The sequence below is a fragment of the Malurus melanocephalus genome, unplaced genomic scaffold, assembly GCF_030028575.1.
Source record: "Malurus melanocephalus ecotype Western Australia unplaced genomic scaffold, MMel_1.1 scaffold_546, whole genome shotgun sequence".
Lineage (NCBI taxonomy): Eukaryota > Metazoa > Chordata > Aves > Passeriformes > Maluridae > Malurus > Malurus melanocephalus.
In genome coordinates this window covers 41,472-63,039 of record NW_026623778.1, presented here as the reverse complement: position 1 = coordinate 63,039, position 21,568 = coordinate 41,472, and the positions used below count along the sequence as shown (strand labels likewise).

The following is a 21,568-nucleotide window of genomic DNA, read 5'->3' as shown; positions in this document are numbered from 1 at the left end:
CCCGACAGCGGCGGCGGCGATGAGGAGGAGCGCGGGGGGGGGCGGCGGCGGGACGGCCGGTTGTTCGCGCCGCTGAAGGGACACGAAGCAGCGCCGCGCCGAGGCGGGGGCGGGGGGCCCCGAGTCTCGCTGCCCCCCCCGCAGCCCCGCCGGGGAGTTTCTTCCACATCCCCCCCTCAAACACACCGAGACCCCCCCCCGTCCCTCGGGGGCGGCCCCGCGGAGCGCCGCTCCCTCCTCCTCCTCCCCCTTTATTACCCTTTGTGTGCGTCTCCGCCTTCCTCCCTGCGCCCGGGGGCCCTGAGGTGAGTGCGGGGGGAGCGGCGGGGCGGGGGGGGTTGTTTGTTTACCCCGTGTTTACCCCCCTGTTTACCCCGGGGGGGGCCCCGCCTGTCACTTGGGGCCCCTTCCCGGCGCCCCCCGCCCCAGCTTTGTTGTCGGGGGATGCTCCGGGGATGCTCCTTTGGGCCCCTCTGAAGCGGGAGGGGAGGCGGGTGATGGTGGCGGGGGCGCCGGGCAAAGTTCGGGGTGGTGCGGAGGGTGCTGAGCCCCGGCCGAGTCCCGAAAGTGTTGTTTTCCTGGCATTWCGGGGAGCCCCGGCGTTGCCCCCCGGCTTCCAGGCCGTTGTTTGACTTATTGTTTGAGTTATTAAACCCCTGCGGTGGTGAAGGTACAAAGACCACTTGTACAAAGACCCTTTCCCGAGCTGAACTTCCAGGGATAGACAGTCCAAGAGCTGGACTTGGTGTTCGCAGGATTGGGATGTGGTTGGTAGCAGCCCCTGGTTATCGGTGGTGCCCGGCTATATTTGGTCAATGGTTTGTTCAAATATATATATGTCGGGATGTGTTTTTCCATGGCTTTCTGCTGGGAAGGCCAAGTGTCTCCATCCCTGCTCAGTGTGTTGGTCAGGTGCTGCTGGTGARCTGACCTGACCATGTTTTCTACTGTTTCGAGGGAAAGTTACATGTTAAAACGTCTGAAATGGGTTAAAATGTAATGGCTWTGAATGTCAAACTGAATTCTGGCCTCGAGGAAATGTTGTGAGAAGCCTTCTAGATGTTTGCAAGGATCCAGAAGTAAGAGTTGGGGCATTAACACCAAGTTGAAATGAGCGAGTCCCCCACGCGAGTAGGATGTTTATATTGAAATTGCTGTTGTCTGCTTATTTCTGGAGCATAATTATGTCCTCTGTAATTTCCAAAAGACGGTTGGAGTGCTTTGGTATACTTTGGGCTTATTATTTTTGGTTTATTAAGCGCTGAATGCTGAAACATGGAGTAGGCCATGAGTGTGTGTTCCAGAGGGGCATCCCAGTTCAATGGTGGTCAGCAGAGAGWGYRTGTGTCATCTGTGCCTCACGCTGARGAATGGCCACAAGAAAGAGCTTTTCTGTCATGCTGGGGTGTCTCCCATTTCTGATTTGTACCCACGTGTCCTGCGTGAAGCAGCAATTTTGGGATCGGGCTGGGAAGAGTTTGCGAGCGCCGTAATTTGATGGGGTRGAAGGAATAGGAGAAAACCAGAGTTGGATTGGTACTTGACAGTGTTGTGATGGAGAATTGGAGGTAGCAGCCATAACTGCRGTTCTTTCTAATAGTTTGCCATTAGTTTTCGTTTTGCTTGTGATAACTTTGGGTTTAAACATGTGGGAAAAAACCTCAATGGTGACAATCACCAAAATCAGAAGATCTGTGTATTAACACCAATTATTTACACATATGACTGCTTTTACTTTACTACAGATAGGAGCTGGACAGCAAAAGCCTGTCCAAGAGTAAAGGCCATCATTTCCTTATTTTATTTCATGACAGTGCTTCTTTTCTCAACCTGAGATCTCATTGATCTGCTTTCATTTGCRCATATAAAGCTATAGTGGCTGCAGGATTACATTCCCCGTGTATGTAGAGCCGCAGCTCTGCCCCCAACTTCCATGGCCTACAGTGATGAGATACATGAATTATTACAGGAATTTAACTATCTTTGTGTTTSGGTCTTTAAAATAGCTATGGTTTGATTTATTAGGGTTGCACAGTAAAATACCCGGATTTCGRGCAGAATTCTGAAGCTGGGCAGCATAATTCAGGGTCTTCTCTTACTTTAAATCCAGGAGATAAAATTACTGATAAACCTTCACTGCCATAGGCCTCCAGTCCTGCAGACACATCTGTGCTGGAAGGAGAGCTGTGGATTTGGTGGGATTGGGGAGGGAAGGTCTCTCTGGTGGGACTGGGATTCTGGGTGGCAATTCCTATATTTCTGCAGGCTTCCAACAAAGGGGTCTCAGGCTAATTTGGGGTTTCTGTCTCCTGTCACAACCTTCCAAGAACTGCAGGAGTTGAATCTTTCAACCTGAGCTAGGCAAGACTGTGAATTATCAACCTCTGTAACTAAAATGCAACAGAGTTGCCTTTCATTWGGGTTCTTAAGCTCTTTTTGCTGCTGTTATCCAGGTATTTACAAGCGCTAATTGTTTTTAGGAAAACTTTGTGAGGATTTCCCAGTTCTTTATCTTTGGAGACAAAATTAATAATTCTTTTTCCTGTATTGTGGGTTAGTGGCTTCTTGGGCTCTAAGGGCAGATAGTTTGGAATTAGCAAGGACCTGCCATGGCTGTGGATAAAGATGCTGTTTAGGCCTGACTTTAATGTTTCCGTGGAGTTTGCCGCCGTACCTTCCCTTCTTTGTRGACAAATGAGTTGGTTTCTATTTGGATTAGGGAGGCGGATGTTTGAGGAGAATCTTTATGATGCAATACCTTCAATAATTGAAGTTTTCTTGTACAACTTGCCGTCCTTCCTTTCTTTGATTGTGGAGGGATCAGTTTTTCTCCTTGTTAACAAACCCTGGACATCCTGGCATCAGTAAGAGCCCTCTCCAAGATGGAACRCCTTGGGTTTCAGCTGGCTCATTTAATTCGCTCTGTCAGTAGATTTATTTATTTTTTTTCCTCTTGTTACTCATGGTTATTCCTTCTGTGTGGAAGATCAGGGGCTGGAATAGAGTCTGTAAGTCCAGCAGCAGTTTGTGGATCAGCAGCCAGTGCTCCCTGTGGATGTTCCCTGTGGAAAGCAGCAGGCCAGGTGGGAGGCCCCTCGTGCCCATCTGGAGCCCCTCTAATGTCCCCGTGTCTTTCTATGGGCTTAAGAGGCCACGTGCACAAAGCAGTTCAGTCTCATCTGTTCATGGCCAGGGAYACAAATTTTGAAAGTGGCTGAGCTTCCTTTGCGAAAAATCCTATCAAAACTTTGGGAAAGTGGGGTATTCTGTCTGGTTTTTTTGGGTTGTTTGAGGGTTTAGTTTTGTTTGGTTGTCCCTGTGTTGGTTCTTGTTCTGTCCCAGTGGAAGTGGAAATCAGAATTACCATTGATTTCAGAAATAAAAAGATACAGGATACATTTATTTCCTTTTTAATGCTCTTATGTCATTAAGGATCTGCTTATTCTTTTAAAGAGTTACTTGAACGTTGGAAACCACAGGCTCTCATTGGCTTTTCTTTGTATTTATTTTTGGAACTATTAGGTGGAATAATACTGCTCAATCAGTTTCAAATGGGCCTGCACAGGAACCAAGGCTGGTATTAGGGATGAAATTTTGGAAGAGCATTGGAAATAGCTTTCAGGATGCTTTAATTTCTCTCCATGTATCTGSAGCTAAACGAAGAGGGAATAAAACAAAAAGCAGCAATTAAGAAATTAAGAAGTGCTGACTCCTTTCCTCTCTTAAATTCTGAGTTCTTTATTATAGCAATACCAATTTTTGTTTGATGAATCATGTAGAAAGGAGTTCAGGCTTTCTACTGTTTTTAAATCAAGGTAAAATTTGTCAAAATCAGATTGTAACTAAGAAGTATATGAGTACATATGCAAATGAGCTCAGCTCCATATACAAATAAACACATGCATATATATAAATATATAAATGAGCAACTACAAGAAGAGTAAAAATTAGAAAATTGGAACTTTTCGGTGCTGTTTGAAGTTGCAGTGAGTGTGTGGCTCCCAGGATGTGYATTGTGAGCCCTTCAGCTGCAGGCTCTTGTTTTGCTGTGGCCCAGGGCAGCAGGAATCAGTGAGAGCCCTGCCATGGCTATTCATAGACCTTTGTGAAATGAGTCGCTCATCTCTCTTTATCTGCAGCCTGACAGGTGCTCCCAGCCCCAAAATCTCCAGTGCCTCCCATCCTTCCCATGGGAATGACTAAGGAACAAATCCTGGAGTGGGTTCAATTGTTGGGTCTTTTGGCTGGAGCTGGAGATGCCCAAGATCCATTTCTTGTTTGTTTGATTTTGGTTTTTTWWKAWWWTYYKKTTYMRGRRSWTTWAAWKKKSYTWAAAAWKRRRKKSKWAAAWKSYTKRAAAMYYYTTTTTTATGTTTCTAAGCAAACCTTTATTCTTTCATTTATTACTCTGGTTRAACTCGACATGCTGTTTATTTTATATATTTTTATTCTACAGAAAATGTTTTGAAGTAAGCGAGCAATATTTTTAAAATTCTTCTCCTGCCACAGTATCTGATAACTAAAACCKATAGAAGCAATATATTAATTCATTATTCTAATACGAGGTAAAATTGAAGCCTGGGATAAAAAAAAATACATATTGTCATATTTTTTTTTGCTTAGTCTACATTTTCAGTGCCATTAAATGCAGAATTATTTTGGTGTCTGAGTAATCTGAAATGTAAATAGCATCTGAAATACGAGGGCCCTTGGTTTGCAGCATCAGTAGCGTGGCCTCGCTCAGGAAAATTCCCAAGTGAGGGAAGCAGAACAGTTGTCRATTGTTTGCACAACAAATCCCGTTGGATCAAATGGTGATATTCCCAACATTTAGATCAAGGAAGGCATAAGATAATGTTGCCTTGTACCCCACTGCCAAAAGAAACAAACACAGCCTAAGTTAGGAGAACATTTGGCCTGATAGAACCTGGGCCTACATATCATAAATACAGATAGGCAGATTTTTCCATTCCTGCTGCCTCATGGTTGAAAAACATGGCCATTCAATTTCACTTGGCCAATTTTAGACTTGATTTTTAAGCTCTGGTAGATCGTTGCCAACRTGTTATTGAGGATTATCTGTTGTGGTAAATTAAAGACATGATAAAAATATGTGGAAAATATGTCTTCATCCTTTAATCTATTGCCTGTCTACCTCATGTATATTTATATATATATATATATGAATGTATATATATCTATACATATATGTGATTAGCCCCACTAGAATGAGTACAAATTTCCTGTGTTTCAGTAAGATTGAAGCTGTAGAATTGAAAATAATAAACGTAGCCTTACATTTTGACTGTCTATTTTGTCCCTAGTCTATTTAATTTAATTTTTTTTTTATTTTTAAGACTGATGCAATGAAGCTTTATGCATCTATTTAATTTTTTTAATGCAAGCATGCTGTCAATTTAAGGAGATAAATTTTATTTATTTTAATTGTGTGTAGAAGAGAAGCACAAAAAGAAAATTCTGCTGGATCCTCTCATCCAAACTCTAGATAAGAAGARTTATTTTTTTTAGAATCTGCTATTTTTGGAAGAAAACACTGCAAAAGTGAACAAATGAGATCATTGATTCAAGAAACAAAGTAGTCAGGAATCTGTAGTGAGCTGGTTTTTTTAGAACAGAACTTCCTTTTGTCTTTTAGGGGCTTGGGGGCAGGAGAGGGATACGTTGTTCCCTCGTAATCTTTATGGGGAAGAGGCTTGGATCAGATTTCAGAGGTGGATGTGTTGGCATAGTCTGGTGATGCAATGTGGTGTTGTCTTGCTGTTCCTGAGCGTGGCTGCTTGGAATGGGAAATATTCTAAAGTTTTCTGGTTTTTTATTTGTTTCTGGAAGGCTCATCCCATTTTTCCCAAGGAATAGCCCCCTTTGAAAAGCTGAATTCATTTTCCCTAGAAAACATGACTTTTCCCCATTCATACTATGCTAGGAACAGTTTGGTTTCTAAAGATGCTGTTTAAAAATGACTGTTCCTCCTACATTTGGTCACAGAGGAATTCCTGGGTTTGGGAGGCTGGAATCCAATGAGAAGATTTGTTTGTGCTGGTGCCATCGGAGCTCCCTGGTTATGACAGACAAACCTCAGTTAAAGCTGAGCCTTCCCTTGCCTCAATATCCACATGATCAGGAAGGATTAAAGTGAAGCACTGGCCTGTGATTCACTCAAGAAATTCTTCTTTTCTGCTTTGCACTTGGAAAATCTGGGGAAGACTGAGATCTGTGTTTGGGGCTGTGTCTTGTCCCAAACATTTGTTGTTTTCAGTAGAAGTTTTGTCCTAAATAAGAGCTAAATGTCAGAGCAGGTTTGAAGTCCTTTTGCCACAACTCTTGTGTTGTCCAAACTCAAAAAAGTTTGGCATTTCAAAAGTTGGCATTTCCCTGGTAAGGTAATTTAAATGCTGTGGGCTGTGAAATCCCACCTGCTCAGAATAGAAAGAATGCACTGTATTAGTGGTCAATAACTCAATAATTCACCTGTTTCAAAAAAAAATTAACTAAAATTAAAAAAATTCACGTCATACTTGAAACTTGAGAATGATATTTGAGTTTCAGGACCGTGTCCTTAAAAATCTGTGAGTTGTTGGAGCCTTTTAAAACCCACRTGGTTCCCCTTGAAGTTGCCTGGGTGTTATTAAGTCATAAAGCAGGGCCGTGTCTGTGGGCCAGCTGAAGCAAACCATATCTGGGCTGGAGGCTATTGGTTCCTCACCTCTGYTTTAAAATTAGTCCAATCATTTGCAGCGTGATTCATTTCTAAAAATGACTTGTCCATCTGTGCCGGGTGCCCTGGCTATAAAGTTGCAGCGCTGCTGGGGCTTTGCTGGAAGTTGTGTTACTCTCWGGACATCTTGTAACTGTTGTATCCTGCTTTTCTTTGAGAAATATGGTAATTCAGGCAGTAAGGGGAGAGATTAYAAACTGTGGTGTGGGGGATTTTAATTTTTGCAGTATCTGTCAAATGTTTCTGTTCTTGAGACTCTGCTGTTAAAAATCTAGATACAAAATCTTCAAGGAAAAAAAAATTAAAGTCTATTCTATTTTGACTGCTAAAATATTTATCAACTTCTTAGGTGCTGGATCAAGMCCTAAATCTGAATTTTTCATGAGTTCCAACTTCTCAAAGGTCTTGGGGGAGAAACACTTGTRACCAAGTAATGCTCCCCAAAGTTGGGCAGCTCCTTAATCAGCTGCTCTGTGGATTCCTGGGGGATCACCTTTCACRTGGAATTTTCTTCCTGGGATTTGGGGTTTTGCTGGTGCTGCTTTCCCTAAAAACTTCACAGTTATGAATCAGTCTTAATCTTATTTTTTGTTACTCAAGTCTTCTGATGTAAGAGTCTTGCGGAGGATCCACAGACATGTGGAGAGGTAGAATTTAGGAGCATGTCCCTGGAACTRAAAAMCAAACAAAATCAGAAGAAARTATTTTTAATTTTAAATTTTGTGTRAAAGGAACTTACATGGCAGTAAAGGTACTCCCATGTGTAAAAGCAACATCATTTTTCTTAAATAATAACTTAAGACTAATACCTGTTGTTTTGTCAAAGAAGGAATATATAAACTTTGTAGAGCCTGTTGTTACAATTTTTTCTTTTTCAAAGAAAAAAAAAATCAAAAAAGAATTGATTGACTTTTTCCAAATATCGGTCTATGCTAAATAAAAATGAGCTTATCTTTATTCTGGTTTTTTTTGATGTTATGGATTTGATACAACAGCCTGAGACATACTTATCCCATAGAAGGAAGTATATTATTCTAATTTTTAATGTTACTGCATTCAACAAAACAGTAAAAAAGTGTTAATATTCAGCTTTTGCTAGTTGCTACARATAATTARAATATTTAATTAGGAATTTATTGATGGTATATGTACTGTTCTGAGCTATTAGGGAAAAAAYGAAATGTTTTTTAGTTTGTGTTTTSGTAGATAGTAGTGAAAWGYATATATAATACAGGAAAAYRTTCATTATAATGGTGGTGGATGTAAACTTAATTATTGYTGATGGTGAACCTTAAATTGATGGTATTTTAAGGCATCTCCAGTTGTTGCTTAGAAAGAAAGCTCTTTATAGAGGTTTTTATTTAATGTCCCAGTGCAGGGCCTAGACTTGGTTATCCTCTGCTCCAGAGGTCTTCACAGACAGGTGGGATTTTAGGATTAGGTTYTCTGAACCTGGATGTTCATCAAAAATTCACCAATAATTACTCCTTTTTTTTTAATCTCTGCATTAATCCCATCCAGTGTAATCCGTAATTATTCCGTCCTCAATTTGCATGGACTCTCCTGTTGTTTACTCTTGCTTTACTCACCTACTTTATTGTGCCCCAATAGACATTCCTGACAAGTTACTAACCCTGAGTTAGTCTGGGATTTGTCTGGTGCTCAACTTAGTGCCTGTTTTTGGGGCAGTGAGTTCAGAACCCCACAAAAAACCCCATCAAACTTCAGGCAATGCATCATTAGGCAGAAATATTTTGATTTTGGTGCACAGGATGGTGAAGCTGGAAAAAGGGAGTTGCCCAGAGCTGCAAGGTGCAGGCTGTGGATAACCCTTGGTGCTGTTCTCTGCGGCTTTTGATGTTGGGGAAGGGGGTTTGGAGGATTGTAACTGAAAAGGAGGGAGGAGGAAGGAAGCGAGGGTGAGACGTTAGGAAGGGGCAGGATTTGGGCACRGGGTTGGGGGTCGGGAGCAGAGAAGGGGGAATGTGAGGGGCAGAGGGGAGGGAAGGGGATGGAGACCAAGCCAATGTTGGGGGAAGAGCTGGAGGCTGGGCTGGTGCAGAGGGAGTCAGGGCTGTAAGGAGAATGGGGGGAATTTGGGGTAAAAGGGCCGTGTTTGGGGGTTTTAACTTTGCCATGGTAGAGGAGAGCAGATCAGAGAACCATGGGATGGTTTGGGTTGGAAGGGACTTAAAGCTCATCCAGTTTTCCCTGTGCCATGGGCAGGGACATCTCCCCCCATCCCAAGGTGCTCCAAGTCCTGTCCAGCCTGGCCTTGGGCACTTCCAGGGGTCCAGGGGCAGCCACAGCTTCTCTGGGAATTCCATCCCAGCCCCTCCCAGGGAACAATTCCCAATTCCCAATATCCCATCCATCCCTGCCCTCTGGCAGTGTGACCCCATTCCCTGGGTCCTGTCCCTCCATCCCTTGTCCCCAGTCCCTCTCCAGCTCCCCTGGAGCCCCTTTAAGCCCTGGAAGCTCTCCCTGAGCTCTCCCTGGATCCTTCCCTTCTCCAGGGGAACATTCCCAGCTCTCCCAGCCCCGAGATCCACAATGGAAAGGGGAGTTGGTGGCTGTTGATGGGAAAACCCCTCTGGCAGCCTCGCTGAACCCACAAGTACCAAAAATATTTTCACACAGTATCAAGCAGAAAGTGCTGCTTAATCACAGCCTTTACATGCAGCAGCCTCAGAATGATTTGAAAAGGGAAGTAAACAGGCCTGTGAGTGTATAAATAATTCCATAATATTGCCACTGTTGCTGCCTCAAGTTGGAAGAGGCAGAAGGAGCTGCAGCTCCGCTCTTTGGGCCTGTTTGGTCACCAAGCCCTGCTGTTCTCATGTGAGGACCTGTGCAAGAGAAATCCTTAAAAATCTTGGAAGACTTTGACCTRGATTTTTGGATTTCCACAGGGGAAGTGTCCAGGCAATGGAATCCATGCCTTGAGCTCATCCCATTCTTTCTCACCGTGGCTCTCATCTCTCCTGATCAGCCCCATCCATGTTTGAGTTTTCCCTCAGAAAGCATCCCATAATAAATCCTGGAAAGGGTGGCTGGAATGCTGTTCATTCCTTGCCCGTGTGGTGTTTACAGTGCCCATATTCTCCTCGCTCGTCCCMTGAGCAAACAATCCTAATCCAGTGCTGCACATCCCAGGCAGCTCCGCTGGATCTCCCTCAACCTCCCCGGGGTTTTCTGCATCCTTTTGCCATCAGCTGACCAAGGGTAAACACAGAATTCCTAAGCAGGGAAAACCACTGGTTTGTGTGGATTATTCTAACCCAACATCGTGCAAGCAAAAATCAAAAAATAGTTTGACTACCTAATGATTCAGAAATGCGGACGCGTTGCCAAAAATTTTAGCATTTGTTAGCTTTACACTTGAGCAAATGCATTCTGGTGGAGAATTGAATTTCTTTATTTTAACTCTTATCTGTGGAGTTCTAAGGCTTAAAAATTTATTCCACAAAAAAAAAATAAAAAACAAAAACAACTATCTTTTACAATTAGAACAAATATGAATATTAGTCTTTAAATTTCTTGTATCTTCCTTTTTTTCTGGAATAAATATTTCTAGAGTTATGTACAGGGACAAACATTATTTCTTTAAGAACAGCCAGAAAAGTTCCTTCTTTTATTGAGCAGGGGCTTTAAGATGATTTAGCATTTTCTAGTGTGAGCTAATGGGTTGAAGCAGGGTTTAAATGAAATAAATTCAGTGTACCTTAGTGAGGCAAGGGGTTTCTCTTGAATAACTCAATTTCTTTTGAATGCTTAAATATTTCAGTAAAAACAGGAACCAAATTTTTGGAGGAACCTCAGCAGAAAAAGGAGCCAGACATGTTAATTTTGTAAACATTAAGCAATCTGCATTCTAAGAATTACTCTCTGATCCCTTTGGATTCAAGGGCTGACTAAATTATTTTGTGTCTCTATTGGACAGGGTTTTTCTGYGCATTTGCCAATCATAACCAGAGCCCTGATATTACTGTAATGTATAAAATAACAGGAATAATGTGGGATTTTAGCTTTTTTTTTTTCCGCTGTCTTCTGTCAAAATTATTCTGGACTTAATACAGGGAGTATAATTTTACATAGTTCCATAAAGAATAAAAAAAGAAACATGGTAATTTAGGATGAGCAGATCTCCTATCAGGACAGAAACTTGATTTCTAAAATCAATTTCTGTTGAAATTCAAGTTACTGATAGTATTCTGTGTTAAGTTTCTGGTTAGCTGGGGCAAACTAAAATGAACTTAATTTTAATTTTTTTTTTCCTATTCAAGACTGGAAAAACCCCAAACCCGTCCCAAAGTACTGTTTTTCTGTACATTATCACAAAATTGTTTCAAATAAATATTCTCCTGCAAGAGAAAGGGATTTGGTCAATCAGCTGAAATTAAATGATCCTCAAACCAGCAATGAGCTATTTATGCATTTTCCCYATGATTCACTGTCTGATGAAAAATATGTTAATATTTGTTATAATTTTTAAACCAGATTTGAGAGGATTTGGGGTTTTATTTGGGTTTTTATATAGTAACACACAAGTCAATTGAGTCTTTGACATCTGACAGACTGGGAGGGACTTGAACCAAGTGAAATTACCTGTTCTGCATGAAATTGGTCTTTCAGAATCTTTCTTGTTAGATTTTTTTCTCACTACTCTAAAAAAAAAAAAAAAAAAACAAACTAAACTCTTTTGGATAAAAGTGAGGAAAATAATAAAATCCTGCAACATTTCAGTACAAAGTATTAMATGGGAAAGATATGGAGTTATTCAATGTTTAAAAATTCTGGCTTCATTTTAGTTTATATCCAGGGAGCTTTACATTACTTTTGCATGATTTTTACTTCATTTTACTCTTCTGTTAGAAAAGTCTTATATTCTTTCATCTAGTAATTTTTAAWRTWWTTTTAGTRTTMTTTCCTGTGATTTGATGCTGTCATAAATAATATTAAATGTGAATATCATGGTTTGGGTAAGAAAAGTTTAAATGAATGAATGGACAGTACACTGTTTTTTTCTGGAGACAATTCTTATTCAGATTTAGGGCAGCAATTATTTTTGCTGTGTGTTTTAGTGGGTTTTTGGGATTATTATCCATAGGCACCACTTCCCACTGGGCTGGATGGGAMTGGTGCCTCTCCCAGAGGTCAGCTGATGTCTCGTAGTGGAGCACAGCATATTTTTCTCTGTRCAACAAAAAAAAGAAATTTTATGACCTGGGCAAAACACTTTCCCCATTTCTGTAGAGACTTTTAGTGTCCAAAAGCTTTTCATAAATACAGCTATAGAATACCTAAGGCTATTCAATTCATCTTCTCAAGGGCAAAGGATTTTTTTTTCTTTCTTTTTTTTTTCTTTTTTTGATTACATTTTTTTGGAGAAAGGAAGCTGTCAGAACGGACTTTATAGTTTCTCCTTTGTGGAATTGACACTCTATAAAATTTTATTTTAACAGATTYGATACGAGAGGGAAGCGAGCGATAGACTCCAAGTAGGGCAGAGAAGAAAGTTGTAGGTTATTAAATCTTTTCAAGGAGAAAAGGAAGTAGTTGAGTGTGCTCACGGAGGTTCCTGTGTCAGCAATTGGGAAGCCTGGCTGAGATTATCTCCAGCCAGCAGCAGGTTAAGGACAGGATGGGAAGGGGAYGCTGAACTTCCAGCATGAAGGAAATTCCGATTTTTAGCCTGGTTTGTTTTAGGTCTCGTTTTACTSTGCTGTCCTTGAGCTGCAGTGTAARAGAGTGCRGAGCACACAGGTTAAAATGTGAATTTTAGTGTCTTGAAAGAGACATTTTATTAGGATTGTTTATTTTTTGAGAGTGAATTTATCATTAAGGAAAAATGATAGCCACACAACYGATAAATTGGAGTAATTTAACTCAGGTTTGGTTTTAGGGGAGGGAGGGTTTCCATCCCATACTGCTCTCTGTGGACATCCAGAGAAGTTTTGCTGAGAGCTGGTCCCTCTCCTAAGGGCCTGGACAGCATTAATGGGATTATTTTGGGGTCATTTGGCCCCAGGGGCTGTGCCATGACTGTCAGCCCTGTTCTTTGTGCCAGGTGAGTTGGGTGTGTTGGGTGTTTGTGTGTGAGCATCGCTCTGCTCCACACCCCTGAGCCCCCATTCCAGCAGGGAGTGTCTCCAGAGCCCAGCAGCGTTCCTAACAGGATCCATGGGCTGTCCTGCCATCCCTGGGAGCAGGAAATGCTTCTGGAAGGTTCTCTGGAGCGAGGGGGTGTGGGCAGGAGCAGAGCAGGTGGAGYTCCCAGAGCAGTCGTGTCCCTGCCCGTTGGGACTTGTGCGAGACGTGCAGGAGCACAAATCCTTCACTCTGCTGTCATTCTCACAGAAAATTGTATCTTAGTTTAGGGGATTGGCCTGGCTGCTGCTTGTACCCACCTTTAAACCCATCAGAGAAATAAAACCCTAGAGAAATTTTTATAAATAAAGTTGGTCCTGTGTGGGGCTGGCCTGGGAGAATTCCTGTCTAGCCATGGCGGTGAGAAATACTCCAGCAGCCTGCCAGCAGGTGAACATTACCCAGACTGCAGCAGTTTAGGAATCAGACCTTCTGTTTTGGGAAGTTGTCATTTCTGCAGTCATGGAGACGCTCATTAGACATCTCACATTCAATATGCAGCTTATTGAGCKCTTGGCTGAGAAATGATGAGCAGAACAATTGGATTTTGAGGGAAAGCTGGGTTTGGAGAGGATGATATTCCCTGGGTTATAATTGTGTGAGTGTAGCTGTTTTTTAATTTTTTTTAATTAATCTGAAGGTGCTGCTGGACATGGACACATTTCTGATGGGATGGGGTAGCTCCAGGAGGCTTTAGGGTGATACTTCTGCTCTGTGTGAAGCTCTAGAAGGAGAAAACCCAGGGTATAACTTTTGAGTCAGTTTATTTTTTTACTGGTATTGCAGACTCTTCAATAATGAGATGAGATGGGTGCAGCTTGCTGATTCTTCTTCCAAAACTTAAAATGACGTTGTATTAAAAAAAAAATAATAAATAACAAAGCATTAAACTAACAAAAGTACAGGGGGCAATATTCTGGTGTCTTGTCCACTAATAAGTTCATAGTTAAAGCAATGAAGAGGAAAATTGATGTAAATTTGTGCCCTTGGACGAATTCTACAAAGCRTCCAGAATAGTCACTTTTTATGTACTGAGACTTCTGCTAAATTTATGTATTCTACAGCTTTTCTAGTACAGATAAAAGGGTCTGGATCAATGATATAATTTGCCAATTTAGACCTTGGTTGCTATTTTTAAGTAAGTGATGTCTAATATTTGGTAGGGGTTTGGGAGCATCTTGTGAAGAAACACATTTATCCTCTGATCATTTCAGATTATAAGGCCAGAATAAATATAGGAAAGCAGACAGAATTTACAAAATATCAGTCTGAGCAGAACAAAAGGATTGGGGCTTCTTTTCTTTGGGGTGGTTTTTTTTTTTGTTCTTTTTATCTCCTAACTGAAAAATACTCTGGTTCTTCCCCACCCCCAAATGGAAGAAGAATTGGACTGCACTAAGACCCCAAGAGAAGCAGAAAAGGTGAAAAGCCCCAAGCAGTGAGGGCAGAGGCAGAGGAGGGCCATAAAGGGTTTGTTGTGTGGTGTGCAGGTCGTTAATGCTGTTAATGATTGAACTGTTTATGGGGGATTACAAAGGGGTAGGAAACGACTGTGCTGAGGAATTCCACTGAACCCCAGAGAAACAACAAAAGTTGAGCAGGATGCTGGACTGGGAATGGGCTTTGGCAGCAGAAGCTCCCCAAGGCTGGTGAGGAGCACAACACTGCGGGGTTATCCTGCTTTAATTGAGCCACCGGACGTGTCCCCCGGGGCGAGAGGCTCCTGGGCCACCAATAACTCGSTGGCACTATTGAGTTACCAGCCTGGTAGGGTTACAGGAGCTGGGAGTTCACAGAAATATGCTGTCATACTTGCTCGACCTGTACRTCGAGTTTGGGGGTTGGGCATTTGGGGGGTTTGTTTTCTAGGGGGTTTTAATAAATGCAAACTTCCTAAAACCCACTGATAGTTAGGTATTTGTTGTTTGCTCTCACTGGGAGTCCATTTTAGTTGTTAAAGATCAAGAAAATAGTTTTACTATTAGTTTTACGAATACTTTTGACATCCAGCTTGTTCCCTCAGAAGCGTCACGTTGTGGTTTTTAAACTGGAAGTCCCTTCTTCTATTTTGCCACATCATAATCGAGTTTACAGCAGCTCTGGCTGCTTTTCTCCTGGTTGTGTTTCAGCCTGGCTGACTGGGATTCTTGGGCTGTGTCCCCATGGGTGGTGACCTTAGGGAGGACTCAGGAATGCTGGGACTTGCCTTGTGTTTTGTCGTGCTGTTCCAGTCTGAAATCATCCTGTCCTGTTCACAAAGCTATCATGCAGAATCTGATCACCAGCTCTATATTTAGAAATCGAGGAGGAGCCTTTCAAACTCCTCGTAGTAGAGATGGGAAGAGGAGGAGTAGCCAGACTGTCATTTCCCTGCAAAAGAGATTCCTCAGTTTCTAGAAACATTTGTGGTGGTGTTGAGTAGTTTGATCAGCCTGGAGCTGTGTTTTCAGTTAAAAATGCRTATTTTTGGTGTTTCTCCCAAAGTCATAGACTTGTCTTTACCCTTAATAGTTCTTGGGCACGTTGTGATGATTGTTATAGATCGTGCAAAGCGGTGAAAATGCTCCTTTGAGCAGTGCCAGGTTTTAGCATCAGAAAATTCAGGGAATACTGAGCAGGAAGAAAAGCTGGACCATCCCAGGCATTGTAGTACTCTTAACATATCAAATTACACACACACCCCATCATTTGGGCAAAAATCATTGATCCAAACCACCTGTCTGTCGTGCATTATTTGATTTCACCTATTGATGATACCAACTCTGGGATGAGCCATCTCTGTGAGGGAAACTCCTGGCGTATTCCAAACGGGAATCCAACCGCGAGCCGTGGATCGGGTTAGCACCATTTCCATTAATTAGCAAAATTCATCAGCTGCCAATCCAACTGCTGCAAGCTCCAGTTTTGGCTGGAAGTTTTGACTTGCTGAGGCTAAGCTGGGTGTAGGAAYTCAAGTGCAGTGGCTGCTGCAGCAGTTGGAGCCAGCTCTGGCTTGGAAGGGGAGCAGTTGCTCACAAGGAAAGTCCCAATCCTTGGAAATTGTTCCTGCAGCAAACTGTGACTGGTGTGCAGGCTCCCTGCTCCTGGCTCTTTCATAACCTGGTGTGAAATACAGGATTCAAGGGGTGAATCCATCAGGTTGGGATAAATGTCACTGTTTCGGGGGTTTGCACATAAGTTGTTCCAAACTGGATGGGAAATGTTGCATTAAACCTTTAAAAGCAATTAAAGCATTAAAAGCAATGTGCCACTTTGCTGTGTAAGTTTAGGTTCATCTGTAAGGGGGATTTTTGGGAAATAATGCTGATCTTTTCCCTTCCCCCAGAGAAAACTGAAATCTGCTTCTAAAAATGTGTGAATTTTTACAGCTGTTTTGGGCACCGGGGAGAAAGGGCAGTGGATGTGTCTGAATTCTCACTGGAGCATTTCAGGGTATCATTCAGGAATATTTCATCGTACAGTTGCGTCGTGCAGAAGTCACAGGATCCATACTCATCAATAATTTGTGCTTTTTGTGAAGTGCCCTCCTTTAGAGCCTGCTCTGTTCAGCAGCAAGTGCAGAATGAAACCTCACGTGATACACGTGGGTTTAACAGTTGATGAGCACCTAATTAAGAGACTGCTCTGGACCTGGAGGAAGATGCTGTGGAAGTTTAAATCCAGGATAACAGACCTTAGGCCACCCAAAACATCTCTTGGATTTCAGGGATGGAACTGGAGAGTCTCCATTTGTCCCAGTCAAGGAATGAGTGATAGTATCACGTTTTCTGCTTTATGTGTGGATATTTRCAGACAGATTATTCATCTCTGCCTTTTTCTCCCCAGTACAGGAAGTTTTGTTGGCATTTAAGTAGCTTGTCTCGATTTGGATTTTTTTTTTTTTCCTTCTAAAACCCAAAGCTTTTCGTTGCAAAAGAAACCCRAGGGAAAAGTTCTCTGAAACCAGGATGTGTGTGCAGAATGATGGCTGGGTGTCCACCCACAGATAAAAACATTCCTGCCAAGGGTAGCTCTGTTCAGATACAGCAAAACATTTGTGTGGGGATTGTAAGTGGTAGAAAGTTGCTGTTGCCTTTTCTGAGAAAGTACAGAAAAGAACAAAAATCTGAGTTTAGCTTCAAACCTGAATTAGAAAGCACAGGATGGAAGTCCTTCAGCCTACACTGGCATTTATTGCCCARGGTACAGATTTGTGTTATTCCCTTTAAGATGCTCCACAAGACTTTGTCTGAAGGTCTGTGCCTGTTGCAAGGTTTTGATGTTCCTGCTGGAGGCTGGAGTAGGTTCTCTTATAAATTGTAGGTGAAGCAGGATTAGCTCTCATTACTCTCTGTGTCAGTCAGGCCTGGCAAAGGCGTTGGGAAAACCCTCTCCAGTTTTGTGGGAGGAATTGCAGAGAAAGGGACCATCCCCCTCTGCCCCACTCAGGTAAGACCCCACCACCAGAGCTCCCTCCAGCCCTGGGATCCAGTGGGAGAAGTGCTGGAGAAAGTCCAGAGGAAGCCATGGAGATGCTCCAGGGGTTGGAGCCAGGCTGGGAGAGCTGGAAATGTTCACCTGGAGAGGAGAAGGATCCAGGGAAAGCTCAGAGCCCCTTTTGGGGCCTGAAGGGGCTCCAGGAGAGCTGGAGAGGGACTGAGGCCAAGGGATGGAGGGACAGGACCCAGGGAATGGGGTCACACTGCCAGAGGGCAGGGATGGGTGGGATATTGGGAATTGGGAATTGTTCCTGGGAGGGGCTGGGATGGAATTCCACCCCTGGATCCCTGGGAATGACCAAGGCCAGGCTGGAGCACCCTGGGACAGTGGAAGGTGTCCCTACCCATGGCATGGGGTGGACCAAGATGGGTTTTAATGACACTTCCAACCCAATTCCATGACYTTTTCCATCCTGGGTGCTGCACAGGATCCTGTGTGTTTCCTTGCCCTCACCTGGGATGCAGCCWCCTCCTCCCTCCCTGTCCCCTGCAAAGCCCAGGTGCAAAAATGGCACAGTTTTTTTATGCTGGTGCAGAACCTCCCCTGTGAACTCCTCCAGTCACAAATCAATAATTGCCTGACAAGATCCATTTGGATCCTACCAAGACTTTTCAGTCACCACTTATGTTCAGTGCTCTGTGACACAAAAATATGAATTTGTCATAAACCCCCAACATTTTGGGAAGGAAACAGACACTGCAGGTGTATCTGAAAGCTGAGTTTGTAAACCCAGAGAAGTTTGGTGCCAGAACCTTCTCTGAAACTGGAGGTGTGGCAGCTGCTTTTTATTGCCTGGTGTGTCTGATTCGAAACCGTTCCATACTATTAATTAAAAACGAAAAAGGAGGTGGTTGGTATCATGCTGTAGTCCCTCTGAAAGCTGGAAAAATGCCACTGGATGCAGAGTTTAGTCAGTCCAGCTGAGGTGGAGATGCAGAATCCCTGAGCAGGGTGTAATGATGTCTCTGATGGACATAGGGGCCCATTTTGGGGTTTTTCATGGCAGCGTTAAGTTGACAGAACAAGTAAACTGGGAGAGCTTTGTCCCAACGATGTCTTCAGGAACAGTTTGCATTTTAATTTTCCAAACTTTAAAGGGAGAAGAGTGCTTCATCCTTCCTTATCTTTCCCTCTCCTCGCCTTTCCTGGCGCRGACACTTTAATACTTTCAGGAAAGGGCTTTAGCATTTTGGCATTCCTGAAGGACACAATCCATCAGTGGGAAACAGCACTCACATGTTTTGTGCATGGGATCATCGCTGGGGATGGGAGAGAAGAACATTTAAAAGCTGCTGGTTGCTCTGTGCTTTTTCATGGAGAGCAGAATCAGGAAATGGGAAGAGAAACCATGAGGCTTTAGGAGATCTCCTCAGCTGAGTGCTCAGGTGGCTCTGCTAGGAGCGGGCTGGCCTGGAAACAGCTAAAAATCAACCTTTGTGGGGATTTGGGGTCTGTGCTGGGTTCCATCCTCTCCCTGGGGGAAGGGATTTGTTCATCTTGGGGCTGGGAGTGTGCCTGGAGCAGCCTGAGATACCAAGAACCCCAAAGCTGTGTAGGGACAGAGCTGTGCCAGGAGGTACCAGAACCCCAAAGCTGCAGAGGGACAGAGCTGGAGAAATCAGATACAAAAAAAACCCCAAAGCTACAGGGGGACAGAGCTGTGACTGGAGAAACCTGAGATACCCAGAACCCCAAAGATGCAGAGGGACAGAGCTGTTTCTGGAGGTACCAGAACCCCAAAGATGCAGAGGGACAGGGCTGTGCCTGGAGAAACCTGAGGAACAAAAATCCCCAAAGCTGCGGAGGGACAGAGCTGTGACTGGAGAAACCTCAGGTACAAAAATTCCCAAAGCTGCCGAGGGACAGAGCTGTGACTGGAGAAACCTGAGATCCAAAAAGCCCCAAATCTGCAGAGGGACAGGCTGGGACACTCTGGAGCCACTCACACTGCACTGCCTCTGTCGGGTTGAGGAGAGGCAATCTGGGTCATGTCTGTCTGTCCATCCATCGCAATTCCTCCCTGGGCTCAGCCAGCCACCCCTGAAGGGTTTTTTTCCTCCCCTCTCACTCCCCCAAAGCAGGGAGAGTCAGTGGGGATGCAGTGTCTGATCCCAGGAAAARGCTCTTTGCTGCTTTGGTAACACCAGGAGTTTATTGCTGAGACTCTTCCTGAGCTTTGCCAGCAGAAGAAGGAGCGTTTGCCTGGGTTTAGGAACTGGAAAATGAGCGTGGCTGCGTATGTTCATAAAATATTTAATTACAGCATGTCGATTATGCCATTACCTGAGCATAGGTGAGTGGCTGAAAGGCTGAGCTAGGCTCTTTTATATGGCCAGGATTTTCAGATCCCTGCCTGGCCTTCTCCCTGCTGCAATTCCCAAGCCATTTCTCATGCCCACGTGTCTAATCCCCAGTAATTCTAGGCTATGGTCATTATGTCCTAAAAAGAGAAAACATTTCTAGTCCAAAATAACCAAGGTTTACTGAAGTCATTCATATTCACAGTGGCAAATATCCAAACATCCTTCTTTTTGCCTACTTCCTTTCCCATCCTCCAAGCCTGCAAGACTTCTTCTCCTTAAAGAAAATAAACTTTCACTTCCAGATTTAAATGCATTTTCTTGCTGTAAAACTCAAAATAAGAAGGGAAAAGACCTTCAGGTGAAAAATTAGAATTTCCAAGCTAGTTCTGTCCTGTTTGGGACATTCATTCCTTATTTGTATCTTCAGTTTTAAATATGCAAATTTATTTATTTTTATCCTSCTGAAGCTGCTTCACAGAGGCAGCRTCAGAGTCGTRGTTTATACCTGTGGAGGGATTTTTTGGTGTAATTCCTGGAGCTGTGAGCTATGTTGTAATCAGATAGGAATTTGAGGAATGTATAGGTCTTTCAGGAATGCATAGCTCATGTTGTCATCATTTTTCAGCTCTCCACCATCCAAACTTTGCTTTAGCTAATGCAAGCCAGATGGGTTATTGCTATTTTGTACACTAATATTTGTATTTAGGGGTTTTTAATGATCTCTGCTAATACTGCTGAGGCAGTATGAATTATATAATAATGATTAAGGATTTTTTTTTTTTTTTCACTTCAGTTGTTCCGTTTGTTTCTCGGTGCTGGTTATGGATCAGGTGTTGCAGAGATTGGATTATTTTATATTTCACCAGGGGGGAAAACGGTTTCTTAAAGATGGGTTTCTGATCTGCTTTAGGAGAAAGAAACAGAGTGGTTTATACAAATGCAATAAATAAATAAATAACTCTGGAAAAAAAAAACCCCTGCATGTGAGTACAATACTGCAGGAAACATGAGACAGCAGAAAACCAGCCTTCCTTGCAGAAATACTTGATCAAGCATTCTTCTCCCCTGAAGTGAAATTCAGATTAATAACAGTGACAGTTGTCAACTTCCAGCCACCACCAGTTTTATAAGCTCCATTACAATTTATTTTCCTTGTAGATAATAATTTCAGATAAATATCGCTAAAAGCAAGCCCGAGCTGAGGAGACAAAGCAATTAAATCCCACATTAATTTGTTTACCAGCGTCACACGGAATAAATCGACTGTAAGTTGCCATAAATTATCTGGAGGTGCTGGGAGAGCGTTTTTTATGGAATATTGGAAAGGGAGAATCTGGATTCTTTGCTGGAGTCACGTGCTTAATTAGACACGATGTAAATGATACTTTCCATGACAAAAATAATCTTGGCTCAGTTCCGTGGTGACGCCTTGGCCACGGAAAGGTAAAAAATGGGAGGAGGGAAGCAGAGACAAGTGGGCAGGAGCTCTGAGAGCAAAATCTCACCAGCAGCACTCGCTCATACCCCCTTTTCAAACAAGCCCCAGCCATGCAGGAGTACATATTAGCTTGAAAAGATCAATTTGGAACTCTTTTGGTTTTAAAAGATAACCTTTCAAATGTGTGCCAGAGCAGCCTGGACTTCCCAGCAATACAAACAGAATTCTTCTGCTTCAGACCTCCCCCAATGGCAAARCAACAGCAGGGAGAGAAATTGTAAGGTCGTTTTTTTGGGTTTTGATTTTTTTTTTTTTGCTTCAGGCAACGTGAAAATTAAGACAAACGTCTCGATTTTTATACTGTTTGGAAAAAAATCTGTGAGTAGGAAGAAAAGCTTCACTTCTGAACATCCTTAGGTTGTTATCCTTTGCTGTAATTATTTTATGATACCTTCAGAGCAC

The 21,568-nt window shown here is 42.9% G+C and overlaps 1 long non-coding RNA gene across 2 annotated transcripts in view; it reads left to right on the top strand.

Moving 5' to 3' along the window:
* Window positions 1–6: 6 nt before the first annotated feature.
* Window positions 7–21,568, top strand: part of LOC130582988 (uncharacterized) — a 59,326-nt gene continuing 37,764 nt past the window's right edge. For both annotated transcript variants that reach the window (XR_008966381.1, XR_008966382.1), the window contains exon 1: window positions 7–305. This is a non-coding gene — a long non-coding RNA (uncharacterized LOC130582988). The remainder of the gene's footprint in view (window positions 306–21,568) is intronic.